Source organism: Oryx dammah, unplaced genomic scaffold (assembly GCF_014754425.2).
Source record: "Oryx dammah isolate SB20612 unplaced genomic scaffold, SCBI_Odam_1.1 HiC_scaffold_17, whole genome shotgun sequence".
NCBI lineage: Eukaryota > Metazoa > Chordata > Mammalia > Artiodactyla > Bovidae > Oryx > Oryx dammah.
Genome location: NW_024070201.1, coordinates 77,663,696 through 77,681,151, shown reverse-complemented (window position 1 = coordinate 77,681,151; position 17,456 = coordinate 77,663,696). Strand labels below are relative to the sequence as shown.

At 50.6% G+C, this 17,456-nt stretch overlaps 1 long non-coding RNA gene across 1 annotated transcript; it reads left to right on the top strand.

Moving 5' to 3' along the window:
* The first annotated feature begins 9,970 nt into the window (after positions 1-9,970).
* On the top strand, positions 9,971-15,244 carry LOC120877069. Its single transcript, XR_005724260.1, has 3 exons — positions 9,971-10,599; positions 11,112-12,782; positions 12,909-15,244. It is a non-coding gene; the product is annotated as an uncharacterized LOC120877069 (long non-coding RNA).
* The last annotated feature ends 2,212 nt before the right edge of the window (positions 15,245-17,456 follow it).

Sequence of the window (17,456 nt, the reverse complement as noted above, 5' to 3'; positions counted from 1 at the left end):
CCCATGGACAGAGGAGCCTGGCGGGCTACAGCCCATGGGGTCTCACAAAGTCAGACACGCCTGGATTGACTTAGCACACACACACGTGGCTCCTGTACTGTGATGTACTTAATTTTAAAACTTAGGGGACTTTCCTGGCGGTCCAGCGGTTAAGACTCCATGTTCCCAGTGCAGGGGCTGCTGGTTCAATCCCTGGCTGAGGAGTGAAGATCCCACATGCCCTGCTGAGTGGCCAAAAAAACTAAAATGTAAATCAACTCAATTTTTAAACATTTGAATGCCTACTCTGGTATTCTCCTAAAGAAGAATCCCCTTGGAATCATCTGTTAGATGTATTGGTTGTATTTTCCAATGTGCAATAATACAAAAAAGTGCTAATAACATTAAAAAAAAAAAAATCACCTGAGATCATCTTGTAAACCTCTCTTGGGGGAAAAACATGAGCTGCCTTCTGCCACAGTCGGCCCCCGTCTCCCGGTCCAGTCTTACTCCCCCCACAGCTCCCGCTGTTTCCGCTTCGGCCATTCCTGAGGCCGGAGCCCCTCCTAGGGCTCTGCCAAGCTCCCCAGCTCCTCCCAGCCCTGCCGCGCATCCCCTCCCTGCTCCCAGCCTCAGGGCATCCTCAGGGCCTGCCTGAGCCAGATGCAGACGGAGCCCTTAGTGGGCAGAGAGGACACAGACCAGAAGGCTGCCCGTCACAATAATCGATTCCTGTTCCAGCCTCCCTGGTGGCTCCGACCGTAAAGAGTCTGCCTGCGACACAGGAGGCCGGGGTTCGATCCCTGGGTCTGGAAATCCCCTGGAGGAGGGCATGGCAACCCGCTCCAGGACTCTTGTCTGGGGAATCCCATGGACAGAGGAGCCTGGCGGGCTACAGTCCACGGGGTTGCAGAGTCGGACCCAACTGAGCGACTAACACTTTATTAAACTCCCACTGTGTGCCAGGCATTATACTAGAAACTGTATACTAGAAACATGGTCTAATCGGCTCTCTTCTTCTCCTTTACTTTCTTCCCTTTTCTGGGTCAGAGTTCTTTTTATTGTGTTGTGTTAAGGACACTTAACATGAGATCTGCCTTCTTAACAGATTTTTTAAGGGAACAATGCAAACTTATTATCCATAGGCATAGTGTTGCAAAGCACATCTCTAGAATTTACTCATCTTGACTAATTGAAACTTTACTGTTGGCTCCTAATAATGACCTTATAAAATGGATATAACTTTCAATTTCTGTTTTGTTAGGAAACCGAAGCCTGTAGGGTTTAAGGCGTTTGCTCAGGTCACACAATGGATGAGTAACAGCCCAGATCCGAGTCAAATACTGTTTGACCCCTGAGCCCCTTTCACCATTCGAGTCCTAGGTCTTATTAGTGATGAGGGTTATACAACAAACAGGCCAACAGCTCCCCCTTCTCTGCTCTCCAGAGTGGGTGCATTCATTATGGATGGGGTTCTTAATGAGCACAGCCACTTTGGAAGAGAATTTGACAACAGCTATTAAATGTAAAATGCTCATGGACTCCAAAATTCATTCAATTCAGGCTTAGGAAATCATCCTGCAGTTATTCGTGAAATGGACATGGAGATATCTGTAGCTTAATAGTCAAAGTAGCATTGTGTGTGGTAGTGCGTGATGCAGGAAACACAACCTAAGTATCATCAATAGGGAATTGTTCACATAAATTTTAGCACATCCGTCAAAAAGAATGAACAAAGTCTGTGAGTTCTTAGGCGCTTCCCTGGTGGCTCAGCAGCTCTATGGTGAAGAATCTCCCGGCCAAGGCAGGAGACGAGGATTTGATTCTTGCATTGGGAAGAGTTCCCTAGAGAAGTTCTTGTATTCTTGCCTGGGAAATCCCATGGACAGGGGAGTCTGGTAGGCTGCAGTCTGTGGGGTTGCAAAAGAGTCAGATGCTACTGAGCACGAGACGTGGCAACTACACAACAACAAATATGTTCTGGGACTTCCTTGGTGGTCCAGAGGTTAAGAATCTGGCTGTCAGTGCAGAAGACTTGGGTTCGATTCCAGGTCCTGGAAGATCACACTTGTCTTGGGGCAACTCAGCCTCTTCAGCACCACTACTGAGCCCGCAGGCAGCAATAAGACCCAGCACAGTAAAAAAAAAAAAAATATATATATATATATACACACACCCATATGTTCTTATACGGAACAATATCAAAGATACTAGCAAAGCAAAGTGCAGAACAGTATAATAGTATGTTACGATTTGTATCAAACTCCTGTGAGATGAAATATATAGAGAGTGATACACACATATACTGACACACACACAGACTCCCTCCGGAAGAACGGAAATAAAACAGGTAGGGGTGGCTGCCCAGAATTTGGTATTGGAAGGACTCTGGTTGAGCGGGAGTGAAGGGTCTGGCTGCAGGGTCTGTCTGGCCTGCAAACTGTGTGGAGTCTCAGAGTAATTTGAGGGGCTTGTGGATTAGAGTTCTAGAGATGGTCCCACCTCAGCTACCTCTCAGCCCTGCCCCGGGTCCCCCCCCCCCCCGCCCCCGCCCGGGAGACTTAGGTGTTACCATGTAACCTTTTGTGCTGCTTGTGTTTTAAAACCCTGTGTATGTATTACCTGTTTAATAATTTAAAATTTATAATTAAAAAAAGAAGAATGTCGGGCCTGAGGCAAGACCCACCTAAGCAGTGGTGCCTTTCCAGGCTGCAGGACGTAACTCTCACAGCACAGGCAGGACCCAGGCACCCTGTCTCTGTTATTTTTCCAGTTGACAGCCTTCGCCTGTCCCTTCTTTGGCCAGCAGCTGGGAGGCTTCAGAGGTGGATTTTTGGTCAAGACACAGTCCAGTGGCTTCTCTAAGTCTAAGGGCTTTATTCTAAGGTGGGGATCATGTATTCTTCACAGGATGGTTTGAGGGGACGGCAGCTGGTCCTGGGTGGTACCTGCCCTGGTCCGGGCATGAGTTGGAAAAGGATTTCCAGACATGAGACAGAATGAGAGGGAAGTAAAGTTAATTAGAGTGGGAGATGCTGTTAGAACAGCAGCCCAGCTCAAAGGAGAATGGACACTGAACAGGGTCCTTAATCCACTTTTATGCCCAGGGTCTTGTGGGCATTTGCTGATTGGATGAGACGTGTGCTGGGCGGGCAGAAAGTCAGGCAAATGCCTTCTCCCTACGGAGTAGGAGGGGAGACAGGTTATACTGCTCAGGAGGGCCTGATATCCACGGATAGTCACAACACGGGGAGGGAAGGACCATAAGGGCCTGGTTTTCCTTTCCTGTATGCCAGGACCTTCCTTGGTTTCATCTGCTCTTTCTCCTCGGTTAACCACGGTGCCCAGAGAGGAGACAGGCCAGTGGGGAGACCGCTTTCTGTACAACCTTGGGGAACTGTTTATGTTGAGTTGTGAGAGGGTCAAACCAGAACACAGTGCAAATGGGAAGCACGCCCCTCATCCGACAGGGTACTTTACAGAAAATCCAACCCAAACTGGCTTAACCGGGCCTCCTAGTCCTTTGGGAGGAGAAAGCAGGCTGTACCCCGCCACGCGATAAATGTCTTTCCCTTCTCTCTGGGATATTTTAGGTCAAAACCCCCTCGAGACAGCTGTCACCTGAAAGGTATTATACACTGATTGACTTGGGTTGGGGTTCCTGAATCAGTCCCTGGCAGGAGGCTGATACCACTGTGATTATCCTGGACGCATCAGGACGGACTTGCAGGTGGGATGAAACCCAGAGCCGTACCATTGCTGGACAATGCGCTGCACTCTTTTCTTTTTTGCCATCAATTCCAACATGCTACATAAATTGTTTATTTACTCGGTTTATTGTTCATTGTCTGTCTCTTCCTGAAAGGTGAAAGTGTTAGTCGCTCAGTCGTGTCTGACTCTGCGACCGCACAGACCATAGCTGCCAGGCTCCTCTGTCCATGGGATTCTCCAGGCAAGAATACTGGAGTGGGCTGCCATGCCCTCCTCCAGGTCGCAGATGAAAGTGGTGGGGCTCCGTGGCTGGCTGATCATCTCGTGGCAGGGAGAAAGGGCACAGAGAGAACACTTAGCGATGTTGGCTCTTCCGGAAGCCTTGGGCTTCCAATTGCAAAATGCAGGCTGGGTATTGCCACTCGACCCCTGCCTCTCTCATCTTCCTCAGGCAGGAGCTGGGGTCTGAGCCTAAACTTAATTTGTCAGTGGCACCTCTTGGTGTCACTTCTGCTGAGCCCAGATAGCCATTAGGTGAGGGCTGATGAGCAGCAGATAACATCTCTGTGTTATCTCTGGGAGGTAGCTGCTTCTCACTGGGGACTCTGAGCCCAAGGACCATGTGGATGGCGTCAGTCTCTCAGTTGTGTCCGACTCTTTGCGACCCCACAGACTGTAGCACGCCAGGCTTCTCTGTCCATGGGATTCTCCAGGGAAGAGTACTGGAGTGGGTTGCATGCCCTTCTCCAGGGGGTCTTCCCGACCCAGGGATTGAACCCTGGTCTCCTGCATCGCAGGCAGATTCTTTACCGTTTGAGCTTCAGGGAAGTCTAAATGCATCCGCAAACACTCTGCTGCGTCTCTTCTCACTGGTTGGGCAGATGCTTGGGAGTGAGGGTTGGTAGGGGGGCCTCTGATGAATTGTGGAGCACTGTGCAAATCTGAGTGACTGTTCTGTCTCTTCCCTTTCCGCCGGCGGAAAGTTCTGAAGAATGGAAGCTCAGGCTCGGGGAGGGGGTGCAGGGAGGACTGGGCAGGGACTCTCTGGAGCACTGGAGCACCTCCTCCACAGGAGGAGGCCCTAAATGTCGGGAAGAAGGGCTGTGTTCACTTTTGAATTTTACTGTATTATTTATTATTACTTGGCCATGCCATACAGCACGCGGGATCTTAGTTCCACAGTCGGGGGTCGAACCCTAGCCCCCTTCCCTTCCAGTGGAAGTGCCGAGTCTTAACCACTGGACCGCCAGGAAGTCTCAGATGATGCTCGTTTTGAACTGTGTGGATGCCTCCAGGACTGAGGGTTTTCTAGAGCTTTCCCCAGGGAGGATGTCCCTCCCCTCGGGGAATGAGACCTCTGGTCCCTAAAGCATGCAGCTTCTAGAGACAAAGGCAGCCATCCTGGGTCTGTTCACCCTGGGAGAGGGCGGCTGAGTTTGGGACGTGGGCAAGTGTAATAAGCACAGAGAGGCTCCGGTTCCCAGCAGTTCCCAAAGGAACGGTCTCTGAAAGTGGGGAACTATTAAGCTTCTTGGCATCTTAAAACCAAGAGCAGTTCAATTTCAGAGATTGTTCACACGCCTTCCGAGGCCGTTACCAGGAAGCTTTGTCTGCTTAAGTCCCACTCTCGGGGTGTTTTCTTGAACAGAAATTTGCTTTTTTTCAAATCCCAGAGATGTAGGATTAAAATTGGATATTCTCTCTCTTTGAAGAAGTTGGGTTTAGGATGAATTCAAGGATGACTGACTCTACAGAAAGGGGAGCACATTCAAGAGGAAATGAGGTACAGGGCAGAGATCTCCCCAGGGTGGTCCTTCAACTGCTCAGGAATCTGCGGGGAGGGGGAGGGCAGGACTCTGCATTCCATTCTAAATGACAGTTTATCATGAATGGGATAAAGAGCACAAACCCAAGTTCATAGCCCAGAAGCGTTTTATCTGTGAACAGAGCTCTGGGACACCTCTCAGATCCAGGCGCGGAGCCCTCAGTCACCTCAAGGTGCTCCCTCCCGGCTGCAAGCACTGAGCCCGCCTTCACCTGCGGCCGAACCAACCTCCACTCTGACCTTTCTCACCAGGAGTTCATTTTGACTGTTCTTGAATGTCACACAAATAGACTTATACATCATAAGCTCTTTTTTTAAGCTTTTTTTTTTTTAATGTATACCATTTTTAAAACCTTTATTGAAATCATACTTTGCCAACAAAGGTCCCTCTAGTCAAAGCCACGGTTTTCCCAGTGGTCATGTATGGATGTGAGAGTTGGACTATAAAGAAAGCTGAGCACCAAAGAATTGATGCTTTTGAACTGTGGTGTTGGAGAAGACTCTAGAGAGTCCGTTGGACTGCAAGGAGATCCAACCAGTCCATCCTAAAGGAGACCAGTCCTGGGTGTTAATTGGAGGGATTGATGCTGAAGCTGAAATTCCAATACTTTGGCCACCTCATGCGAAGAACTGACTCATATGAAAAGACCTTGTTGCTGGGAAAGATTGAAGGCAGGAGGAGAAGGGGATGACAGAGGATGAGATAGTTGGGTGGCATCACCGACTCAATGGACATGGGTTTGGGTGAACTCCGGGAGTTGGTGATGGACAGGGAGGCCTGGCGTGCTGCAGTCCTTGGGGTCACAGAGTCGGACATGACTGAGCGACTGAACTGAACTGAGCAGCCTTGCTTCTGTTTTATGTTTTGGCTTTTTGGCCTTGAGGCATGTGGGATCTTAGCTGCCCACCCCCTCCCAGGGATCAAGCCCACCCCCTGCATTGGCAGGCGAAGTCTTAGCCACTGGGCGGCCAGGGAGCCCCCATCATGCACCCTTCTGGGTCTGGTTCTCTGCTCACGCCATGTCTGTGAAGTTAATCTGAGTCCTGTGCACCCACGGTTTGCTCTGTATTGAAAAGCAGTGCTCCCCTGTATGACTATAGGACTGTTGCTCATTCATCTTCTTCCCAGTGGGCATTTGAGCTGTTTCCAGGCTATTTTGAAGAAGACTCCTAGAAGCACTCTTGTACATGCCTTTCGTGAACATATGCGCTGGCTGGATGGCATCACCGACTCGATGGACATGAGTTTGAGTAAGCTCCTGGAATTGGTGATGGACAGGGAGGCCTGGCGTGCTGCAGTCCATGGGGTTGCAAAGAGTCAGACACAACTGAGTGACTGAACTGAACTGAGCTGCGCTCATTTCTGTTGGGCAGATATCGAGGGATAGACGTGATGATTTTCTGACGTGAGGGCTTGGCTGAAGGTTACCTCCAGTGGGGAAGGATGTTGGCTCCTGCAAAATGCCCACAGCATCAGGGCCAGAGGCAGCAAAAACAGACATGAGTCTCAGGGACTTGGGCTGTCCTTCTGTGATTCTCTCACGAGCCCCAGCCTGCTTTTGTGATAATTCCATTTCTCTGTTTGGCGGTGCTGGGTCTTTCATTGCTATGAGAGCTTTTCTCTAGCCGAGGTGGTCAGAGGCTGCTCTAGTCGCTGTGCACGGGCTTCTCACTGAAGCAGCTTGCCTTGCTGCAGACCACAGTCTCCAGAGCGACAGGGCTCAGAAGTTGCGGCTCCCGGGCCCCAGAGCCCAAGCTCCGTGGCGGTGGCACGCGAGCTTCATCGTCCTGCCACATGCGAGATCTTCCTGGATCAGGGACTGAACCCTTATCTCCCGCATTGGTAGGTGGATTCCTTACCTCTGATTCACCAGTGAAGCCCCAGGTCCAGCCTGTTTTTGATCTTCACCACTTTCTATCTACCTCCTGTACCCAACTTTCTTACCTATGGAATTCCACCTCCGATGTGAGATGCGAAAACTACAGTCTTGCAAAACTCCTTAACCAGCTGCCACACTGGGTAAGTCGAAATCCCCAAGACAAATCCATAGACACAGGACGCCTGCTTCCCTGATTAAACCTGGCTGACAGTGTGGGTGTGTGTTTGTCTCGATTAGAAACTGCCAGACAGTTTTCAGAGTGGCCCTGCCTATTTCCACTTGTGCAGCAGACTCATCCTTCTGTGATCTTTTCACCCTTTCAAACTTCCCCCACCCTGGTAGGTGGCTATCTGCATTTTTAAAGCAGGCCTTCCTTGGGATTCTCATGGAGGATCAAGGATAAGAAACTGGTTTGGGGAGACTTTGGCAGCTGAAGGAAGCCAGTTAGATCTGGAATTCTGTCTTCACCACTTACTGACTGTATGATATTGGTTGACTTTTTATCTCTCTGGGCTCCAGTGTTTTCATCTATTGGATTAATTATTAATCATTGCTAACAAGTATTGAGTGCTTACCAGATGCCAGACACGGTTCGAAGCACTGGATGTGTATTAACTCATTCAACTCTCTCAACAAATGATGAGGAGGGTGTTGTTATTATTTTCAACCTAGAGATGGGGAAGCCGACACCAGGATCCACCCAGGCGGCCTGGCTCCGTGTTTTGTCCTCCACTGCAAGGCCACGTGGAAATGAGATGACAACAGGTAAGTGAAGGCTCTGCCGAGGACGACGCTGCCGGCACATATCGACGACTCTTCAGCGGGTCTCAACGGGAGACTGCCGAGCAGTTCTATCAGATATGCAGAATTTAATACAAGCAAACAAGCGAACAAAAAAGCCAGCCACGATCATGATACATGAAGCGGCCGTACAGGTAGGATTTTCGCAGAAGCCAGAAAAATCCAGCACTGCCCAGAGAAAAGGACACCCCTGTGGCCCCCTGCCTTGGATATTCTCGTCCCTTGGCAGGTAGGAGGCTCTAGAGGGGTGCGTCAGCCTTCTCCTAAGTGTCAACCCATCAGTTCCCTTCACTCTGACTTTGGATTGAACAAAGTATTGATTTCCTTTCCCAAAAGTCTGTCCTTCCTGAAGAGATTGTGCTGACCAGCCAACCTCAGGATTCCCGTCTCCTAGATGGTTTCATTTCTCAGTGTGAATTAATAAATTGCATTTCAGGTTTAAAAGTCAGCCTCCTGTGAGTTGGTTTAGTTTAGGTCATTCCCTGCTCCTTTACCCACCGACCCCCACCCCGACCCCATGACAACAATTAAGTTCCCAGGGAGAGGCTGGAGGGGAGACATCAACAAGGTAGTATAAGAAAGGTGTCCAAAGAATGGCATGAATATGTGCCCTTTGAGAGTGTAGAGGACGGAGAGGGGGCTCCTGGGGGCGGGGGCAGGGGGAAGGAGCTTCAAGGAAGACTTCCTGAAGGAGGAGGACATTGGCATAGGAAGAGGGATAATGCTTAGAGGCTGAAGCACAGGCTCTGGAGTCTGCTTGTACTGGCTGCTCGTACTGGCTGCATGACTCGGTATCTAGGCCTCAGGTTCTTCACCTTTAAAGTGGGCATAACAATAGTACCAACATTATGGGGTAGCTGTAAGGATAAAATGATTGTACATCACACGTGAGTAGCTCTTAGCGCAGTGCTGGGCCCACAGGCGGCACTCACAATGGCTGTCAAGGGTGTTCCTTTGTTAACATCCAAAATGATGCTTTCATTGAGGAGAATTCTATGAGAAGAAGGTGAAGACCTGCCGCGTCCCGAGAGGCAATTTTGTCTCAAAGGGCTGAGCTGAGTCTGTGTTTCCTTTAAGACCCACAGGGCAGAAGGCTCTTCGCAGTGCACAGCTCCTTCCGGGAGCGTGGGCACAGCCTGTCCTGCGGTTTCACAGAGCTGTCTGTGCGATCGGTAAGAACCCACTGGCCTTGAGAACTTCCGTGGTTTCTGAGTCACTGTCAGGCCGTTCCAACTTCCAAGCAGAAAGCCCCAGGGCGACTCACCGCCGAGGCCTTGTCTGGCCTCCAGCATGGGGGTGAAGGGTGCTTCCTGCTGCCCCCCAACAGATCCCCGAGCCCGTTCAGCCTCCGCACAGAATCCCAGCATCACCGCGGGTGGGGCTGAGCCAGGTTCAGCACAGGCCCCTAGGAGAAGACACTCCGATGAGCCAGCTTGGTTCCCAGGGCCGGGCCTGGCCCCAAGGCCTCCTGCTTCTCTGTCTCCTGTTCTGCCTGCAGATCCTGGGGGGCCTTCCCTGATCTCCCCACCAGCATGATTCTGGTGGGGCCCGGAGGAGAGACAGAGGAGAACAGGTTGGGGGGCGCCAGGGTTTCCTCGTGTTCTCCTGGGCAGCGGAAACCGCCCCCTCCAGGGTACTTCCTCACCCCCACCCCTCCAGCACCGTGGAAACTGCTCTGCTTCTGAGAGCTGACAGAGAACGATGTCCGATTCGTGATCTCTGAAGAAGAGGACTTAACTTCGTGACCAGGGACCAGGCTGGACCACTCAAGAGCTTTGGTGTAGCAGAGTTTTATCAAAGTGAATAAGGGACAGAGAGAGCTTCTGGCACAGACATCGGACGGGGGAAGGAGACTGCCCCCTCGCTAGTCCAAGCAAGGCCTTCTATATTTTCACCAGAGCCTCTCTCCCAAAGGACAGCTCAAATTAACAAGATTAGAATTTACAATAGAAAGGTCTTACAGTATACAAGTTTTAAGAGCTCGAGATTAGTCAGAAGGTTCCTGTTAAGGAGAAACATGTCCTCGAGCAAGATACATTGTTAGACACATTGATAAAGATAAATTGACTAAATTAAAGATACACTGACCAAGACAAAGCAATGTAGAAAAAAGTGATTGTCCCTTTCTGCTTCTCGAGAACCCCAGACCCCTATCTCCTCCTTGGGGAGACTCCTCCCAGACATCTTACTAACCTACCTAAGAACTGACTCTGCGTTTACTTCCCACTTCCCGTTGCCTTTCCACAAGTGTTTTCATCGGCCCCAGCTCTTCCCGGTTCTTTTTCTCCTGGTGGAGCTGGGCATCTGAAAAACCCTGCCGTTTTCGTCTGGGAATCCCGTCTCTCCCCTTGGGTTCATCTCCTCTTTTCAGCAGAATCCACGATGGTGGGTGCGGGTTGCCAGGTGAGTGAGGCTGGGAGACACAGATCTGCGGGTGAATGGAGAGACAACACTCTGCTCTCCTTTTAATCAAGGCTGCCTTCCGAAGCGGGTACCCACTCCCCTCCCTATTACTAATAATTGCTACCCACCCACCTCATTCCAGCGCATGCTCTGTCCAGCACTTGTGGGAGCCCCGGCAGAGGGGATGGGTGGGATACAGGATAAGGACGCCTGTCGCGGCTGGAGCAGCAGGGTGTACGGTCCAGTCCTGCCACGTACTGCAGGGGTGATTCCGGGGGACTTGCTTGGCCCCTGTGGGCCTCAGCTGGCCCAGATAATGGATGCTAATAACACCACCGATCCCCACAGGATTGTCGTGAGGTTCAGAGGGAACAAGCTCAGAGCAGTTAGAAGAATGCCCTACAGACGGTCAGCGCTCAGAGGGAACAAGCTCAGAGCAGTTAGAAGAATGTCCTACAGACGGTCAGCGCTCAGTGAAGAAACCTCCTGCCGCTTGTCATTCTTTCTCTCAGGGGTGGGGAGGCCTTGGTGTTGACAGCATCTCCCAGCCTGGTCCTTAGCTCTGGAGATTCAGGAGTCAACAGGGCACCCAGGGCCCTCTGTTCCAGCAGAGTCTGTGCAGGAGATCGAGTTACCAACAACCGGTGGCTTGATGAGCATCAGATGAGAGCTGAGTGGAGGCGGGTGGGTGGAGGTGGGGGTCTCCGGAGGCTGAGTGTGGTGGGGGCGTGACTCCCTTCTCTATCGCTGGCACCGGCTGAGCTGGTTTTAACATCTGTGGCCTCTAGCCTCCACGCCTCTTTGGGGGAGGGGTCCTCCCACATTCACTCTAGGATAAAGAGAAAGGTCTTCCCAGTGGGGCAGGGGGCCTCACCTTCACGCAGGGTTCTGGGGTGCCTGCCCACCCGCCTCAGACCGCTTTGAACACACCAGGGGACCTGCTCAAGGATCCAGCGGTGAGACTCGGCCCCTCCCCATCCTTTCAACAGACTTCCCCCACAGACTTCCTTCTGCAGCTCAGAGTTCAGTCCACTCGGCCCCTGCTTTGGACCAGTCCAGTCGGTGCTGTGAACCAGCCACCCTGGGTCACAGGCCTGTACAGCTGGAAGCAGCTAGAGCTCAGATCTCGGGGGCAGAGGTTCTGGAACAGAGCTCAGCCTTTAGACTGTTAGGAGCACTTTGCCACCCTTCTCAAATATGACTCTGTGATTTCCTTCCCGTTTTTTGGTAACTAAGTAAGTTTTCTTAACAACAACAGCTGCTGTTTATTAATTAGCTAGTGTACTAATTGACAGTTTCCTTACATCTTTATATAGCAACCTGATTCCAACTTTATATAAAAGGACACTGAAACCCAGAGGGGTCAGCAAGAGCAGTAATTGGCCCAAAAACAGTGTCTTTTTTTTTTCATCACCTCAAGATGATTAGTATTTTTCTCCCTGATTGAAATGAAACAGGAAATATGCGCGTTTACATTTTGCCTTCTGAAGGAGGGCCTCCAAACCTCATTCACGGCCATAGCCAGGGGAATCAGTTTGGTTTGCAGCAAGCCCAGATTACGAACAGACCAAAAGCTTCTGTTTTGTTCTGCTTGCGTTCAGCATGTCAGAAATCAGAGCCCTTTATAGGAATGGTTCACGCTTTATCCACACAAAAATATTTGGAGATTGTCTTTTCAAAAAACTTTTTGGCTGCACCCAGAGTGTGTGGACCTTAGTTCTCTGACCAGGGACTGAACCTGCGCCCCCTGCACGGGGAAGGTGGAGTCTCAACCACTGGACCCCACGGGAAGTCCCCACACATAAATATCTGGAAGGGAGGGAAAGGCAGGAGAAAGCATGTGGACGCTTTCCCAAGGTGGGGGTGGGGGTCGGTCCTGGCCAAGAGTACCCGGAGGAGGAGAGAGGTCGGCTGCACTGGGAGCTGATGCTGCTGAGGGCCAGTCACAGCTCGTGCCAGGGGATGACTGGGTGCAACTCATTCCCATCGCCTTGTTTGGCAAACCGTTCTTCCTTGACCTAAAGAAACATACTCGCCTCCCCACCCCTTTGTCATAACATCCATCCGGGTGGAGCCTGCGTATCCAGACACGCTCATAATGGGAAAGAAACCTGCCCCCCAGCACTAGTACTTGGGTGGGAAGCAAGAGGCCCAGTGCTTCTCCTCTGGGGGGGTTTGAACAGGTAAAGTGAAGTCGCTCAGTTGTGTCCGACTCTTTGTGACCCCATGGACTGTAGCCCACCAGGCTCCTCCATCCATGGGATTTTCCAGGCAAGAGTACTGGAGTGGGGTGCCATTTCCTTCTCCAGGGCTTCTTCCCGACCCAGGGATTGAACCCGGCTCTCCCGCATTGCAGGCAGACGCTGTACTGGCTGAGCCACCAGGGAAGGCCTTGAACAGGTAAGCAGGGTCATCAAATGGGAACCACGACCGTAACTCTTGCAGCAGAAGGGCGACGGTTTGGAAACAGGAAAAGTCCAGATCAGGGACGATGAGTGTCTGTAGGGGACAGTGCCTGAGGATGCAGAGGAGAGATATTACGGGGCACAGTCGATAGGACCTGATTGATTGATGCGGGCTGACATCCAAAGGCCGCACTTAGGCAGCCACTCCAGCCTCAAGCGTGCCGCCGCCTTGCTCTAGCTGGTTGCTGAGCGCTCTCGTTCTGCCCAGGCTCCATGCCGGCCTCGGCCTGCAAGACCGTCTGGGGGCCCCTCTGTCTGGCTCCCCAGCTAGAGCGTGAGCTCCTGGAGGGAAGGTGGTGAGTCTCTTGTCTCTGAATCCCAGAACTGGGCACAAAGCCTAGAGTGCCCCATGGATGTTTGTGGAGCGAATCAATCCATTAAAAAAAGAGGCAGCGTGAAGGGGAAGGAAGTGAAGAGGGAAGGAAGGAAGATCTCCGGGCGCACCACTGGATCTTACTGTAAGCATCCCACTCTCTGATGTTACGGGCTGATCCTCATCGGAGTCAGGCTCGAGAGTCATCTCAGTAGCATCTGCCTCTCCTGGCTTCTGAAACTCAAACTACAGAAAACAGGAAAGGGTCAAAGAATATCCTATTATTGCATCCCAGCGGGGTCAGTAAGAGGGACACGTGACCAGAAGGGTGCCTTTGGCAGACCGGGCTGGGGGGCGGGGGGGGGGGGGCCACTGAGAGCGGAGAGAGCGCCGGGCAAGTGGACAGAGCCTCGTCGGCCTGTCCGGTCCTAGCTCCAGGCCTGGATTTACATTCGAGAATCTCTCCTCTCTGCTTTGACTGTGTTCCCTCCCTTGCTGCTTCCACACTTGCTGATCCCTCAGGTCCCCCGGAGACCCACATGTAAGCCAGAGCAGGAGAAAGGGCTTGAATTAATTTCAGTGTCTTTGTATCTTGCCATCAAATGGAAAATCTTGCCTCTTAGCTCCTGGTTGTCCTGAGCTGCTATATTTTCTTTCTTTGTTTTCCTCCCATCGATCAATTTTTTTCTTTTTCTTTTTTTTTTTTTTTAGAAAAGACTTGTTTTCTTCAATGTCCCCGTCCCCAACTGTTTCCGGGGGTTTGCTTGAACTCCTGTCCGCCGAGTCAGTGAGGCAAGTGACTGACGTCCCATGTGCCAGTGTGAAGCCTGGGAGTGTTAAGAGTGACAAGTCAAAGCAAGTTCCTCTGAAGTCCCCTCCCAAGGCTGCTTCTGCAGGCCCTGGAAACCCCAGTACTATGGTGGACAGTCCGGCTACCGCCTGGCTGTACACCTTCATCAGCCCGTCTCCTGTTTCTTTCGTGACATGATTAGAACCTTAATTTAAGGCGCTACAGGCTCCATCTCACAGGTGGGGCCTTCAAAGGGCTGGCTTGCAGGTGTGCTAAGCTGCTTCTGTCGTGACTCTTTGCGACCCCACAGGCTGTAGCCCGCCAGGCTGCTCTGTCCACGGGATTCTGCAGGCAAGGATACTGGAGAGGGTTGCCCTGCCCTGCTCCAGGAGGTCTTCCTGAGCCAGCGTCTCCTGTGTCTCCTGCATCAACAGGCAGGCTTCTATCAGCAGCGCCGCCTGCCAGAGGGCTGGCTCGGCTCCATAATTCACGTGGCTCCTGAGTGCCTGGGTTTAGGGTCAGAGCCACCTCCGCCCTCTGCTTGGCTGGTCACACTTTCTCCTTTCTGTTTTGGTAGCGACCTGAAAATATTCCCTGGTTCTGACTTTCCACTGTCCTCCTAATCTTTTAATTTTTCCTCATTAAAAGGAAGGGTGGGCTTGGAATAGCTTGAGTCCCTGAGCCCCAGGAGGCTGGGCATGGGGGTTTGTAGAGTGCCTTGAATATGCAAGAAGCTCTCTCCCCCAATTCAGCTTTCTCCACGGGAAACAGGAAATGGTCCCTGCGGAAGCCAGCGGCTCCCTTGCTCTGGGCAGGAACCGGAGCAAGGCAGCTGGGTTGGCCGGCTCTCTCCTGCTGATCACAAGCTCCGGCGGGCAATTATATACGTCTTTGATTAATAAAAAATGGAGCAGTGAATGAATACTTAATCAGCAAGGTCTGGTGGGTTGACTCTTTCAGAACCTGGGCTGGGGGTGTGGCAGGAAGTAATCAAAGGGGTCCTGGGCAGTGAAAACGAAGAGCACCACTCTGGGTGGTGATCTCTGAAAAGGTGCTGTCCACTGAAAAGAAAAAAACGAACAACAACGACAAAAAACACAACAAAAACTAAAAGAGGCGAGTTATGTTTCATTCAGGGACCTTTCTGAGCCGACAGCCTGGGACACAGCCTCTCACATAGCTCCGAGGAACTGCTCCAAAGAGCTAAGGGAGGAGCCAGGATATCTAGGAGCTTTTACTGGAGAAAGAGAAAACACACACACACACACACACACACACACCCGACCCCCAGCACCCAAAAAAAAAAAAAAAGAAAAAGAAAACCCACTCCACACTGTCATACAGGAAAAGAGTACTGCCGATCACAAAGGCAGACAAGTAGGGGATCACGCAAGAATCTCCGCTTCTTGAAGTTATTCCTAGATAAGATGCTGACTGTCCAGGGCCAGCATCCTGAATCCCCTCTGAGAGCACTGTCTGCTTGCCTGCAGGTGCTGCAAGGAAATGGCAACCCACTCCAGCATTCTTGCCTGGAGAATCTACAGTCCAATAGACCGGGAAGGGGAAAAGGGTGCCTAGTGGGCTACAGTCCATAGGGTGGAAAAGAATCGGACATGACTGAGCACATTAGACAGCATATTAAAAAGCATACAAAAACTATGTGTCATTAACAAATTCAATAAAAAGTAAATATATGGGGAAAAAAAAAAGCAGAGACATTACTTTGGGAACACAGGTCTGTCTAGTCAGTCAGTTCAGTCGCTCAGTCGTGTCCGACTCTTTGTGACCCCATGGACCGCAGCACACCAGGCCTCCCTGTCCATAACCAACTCCCAGAGTTTACTCAAACTCATGTCCATTGAGTCGGTGATGCCATCCAACCATCTCATCTTCTGTCGTCCCCTTCTCCTCCAGCCTTCAATCTTTCCCAGCATCAGGGTCTTTTCCAGTGAGTCAGTTCTTTGCATCAGGAGGACAAAGTGTTAGAGTTTCAGCTTCAGCATCAGTCTTTCCAGTGAATATTCAGGACTGACCTCCTTCAGAATGTACTGGTTGGATCTCCTTGCAGTTCAAGGGACTCTCAAGAGTCTTCTCCAACACCACAGTTCAAAAGCATCAATTCTTCAGCACTCAGCTTTCTTTATAGTCCAACTCTCACATCCATACAAGACTACTGGAAAAACCATAGCCTTAACTAGATAGAGCTTTGTTGGTAAAGTAATGTCTCTGTTTTTTAATATGGTGTCTAGGTTGGTCATAACTTTTCTTCCAAGGGGCAAGCATCTTTTAATTTCATGGCTGCAATCACCATCTGCTGTGATTTTGGAGCCCCCCAAAATAAAGTAAGCCACTGTTTCCACTGTTTCCCCATCTATTTGCCATGAAGTGATTGGACCAGATGCCATGATCTTCGTTTTCTGAATGTTGAGTCTTTTTCACTCTTCTCTTTCACTTTCATCAAAAGGCTCTAGTTCTTCTTCACTTTCTGCCATAAGGGTGGTGTCATCTGCATATCTGAGGTTATTGATATTTCTCCCAGCAATCTTGATTCCAGCTTGTGCTCATCAAGCCCAGTATTTCTCATGATGTACTCTGCATATAAGTTAAATAAGCAGGGTGACAATATACAGCCTTGACGTACTCCTTTCCCAATTTGGAACCAGTCTGTTGTTTCATGTCCAGTTCTAACTGTCGCTTACTGACCCGCATACAGATTTCTCAAGAGGCAGGTCAGGTGGTCTGGTATTCCCATCTTTTTAAGAATTTTCCACAGTTTATTGTGATCCACACAGTTAAAGGCTTTGGCGTAGTCAATAAAGCAGAAGTAGATGTTTTTCTGGAACTCTCTTGGATTTTCGATGTCTATTGGATGGATTTGATGAATATTCGATGAATAGTGGATGTTGGCAATTTGATCTCTGGTTCCTCTGCCTTTTCTAAATCCAGCTTGAACATTTGGAAGTTCCCAGTTCATGTACTGTTGAAGCCTGGCTTGGAGAATTTTGAGCATTACTTCACTAGCTTGTGAGATGAGTGCAACTGTGTGGTAGTTTGAGCATTCCTTGGCATTGCCTTTCTTTGGGATTGGAATGAAAACTGACCTTTTCCAGCCCTGTGGCCACTGCTGAGTTTTCCAAATTTGCTGGCGTATTGTGTGCAGCACTTCCACAGCATCATCTTTCAGGATTTGAAAAAGCTCCCCTGGAATGCCATCACCTCCGCTAGCTTTGTTCACAGTGACGCTTCCAAAGGCCCACTTGAGCCCACAGGATGTCTGGCTCCAGGTGAG